Source organism: Etheostoma spectabile, unplaced genomic scaffold, assembly GCF_008692095.1.
Source record: "Etheostoma spectabile isolate EspeVRDwgs_2016 unplaced genomic scaffold, UIUC_Espe_1.0 scaffold270, whole genome shotgun sequence".
In the NCBI taxonomy this organism is placed as follows: Eukaryota; Metazoa; Chordata; class Actinopteri; order Perciformes; family Percidae; genus Etheostoma; species Etheostoma spectabile.
The window spans coordinates 662,550-664,014 of record NW_022605574.1 but is presented as its reverse complement, the minus strand read 5'-3'; the positions used below and the strand labels follow the sequence as shown (position 1 = coordinate 664,014).

The 1,465-nt window shown below is 46.1% G+C and overlaps 1 protein-coding gene across 1 annotated transcript in view; it reads right to left on the bottom strand.

The window, feature by feature from the left end:
• The window catches only part of LOC116685789 (peroxisomal membrane protein PEX16), a 14,340-nt gene that overhangs the window by 2,975 nt on the left and 9,900 nt on the right, over positions 1-1,465 (bottom strand). The window lies entirely within an intron of this gene.

Below are 1,465 nucleotides of genomic sequence, written 5' to 3'. Positions count from 1 at the left end.
GGGGGGGGGGACTTTTGAAAGTTTCCAAGAAAATTAAAATATCTTAATGTGAATCCAGGATTCGAGGATTTAACAAGTTAAATACTAACTATATATGTTTAGTATTCTAGGCACTAAAAAGGTATGTACAGTATACAGGCATTAGTAGGGCTGAGCGAGTACTGCATTATCTGTATCTGTTTACCACATGAATTATTACCACCTTTATTATTTATTTACATGACAGCATCAGCATTGAGCTTCAGATCAATGGTGTTGTCATGGTGACAAACAAACTATATACAGAAAAAGTTTTGCAACAATGAACACAACACATGCGATTGCAATTATGAAGTAACATGTACTGAACAAGAGTTTTCATACTCAATAATGTAACTTTCTTTTTTTAACTTACATTTTTCTTTAAATCTTTTTTTATTTATTTTTTATTTCCACACCAGGTGAGGTGTGTGTGAGAGAGAGAGGAGGGAGAGGGAGGGGGGAGAGAGAGAGAGGGAGGGGAGAGAGAGAGAGGGGGGAGAGAGAGAGAGAGAGGGAGGAGAGAGAGAGGGGAGGAGAGAGAGAGGGAGGAGAGAGAGATAGAGAGAGTGGAGGAGAGGAGAGAGAGGGGGGGGAGAGAGAGAGAGAGAGAGGAGGGGAGAGAGGGGAGAGAGGGAGAGGAGGGAGAGAGAGAGATAGAGAGGAGGGAGAGAGAGGAGAGGAGGAGGGGAGGAGAGATAGAGGAGGGAGAGAGAGAGAGAGAGAGAGAGAGAGAGGGAGAGAGGGAGAGAGAGGGAGGGAGGGGAGAGAGGAGAGGGAGCGAACAGCCAGAGAGCTGCAGTCTGCAGTATGTCTTCACCTGTCACACTTTGGGAACAGTGAGTGACACCCCCCCTCCCCCCCTGCACCACACACACACAACACACACACACACACACACACACACACACACACACACACACCACACAACACACCACACACACACACACACACACAACCACACACACACACACACACGAATGTATGTCATGTTGATGCTGATATCATCAGTTTTGTTCTTGTTGTTATTATTGTTGATGGTAAATGTGATTAATGTCTTCCTGTTTAGAGCTTTGGCAATACTGTTGTCACTATGGTCAGATAAAGCTTCTTTGAATTTGAATTTGAATTTGAGAGCGAGAGAGAGAGAGAGAGAGCGCTGTTGTCAGTGATCTGAGCGTGAGCAGAGCGTGTGTGTGTGTGTGTGTGTTGGGTGGGGGGGGGGGGGGGGGGGGGGGGCGCTGAGGAGTTTTATTCAATCCGAGTACAGATATTGACTCACATTACTCGTATAATCCTTGTACTCGGCAAAAGTGCTTTATCCGTACCGGATCCTTGTTTCAGCCGAGTACTCGGCTCATCCCTAGGAGTTAGGCTGTCCAACATTGTTGTAGGCCCAGTTCACTATGGAACCTGTATATGGGCCTGTATTTAGTCACTTAGCCAC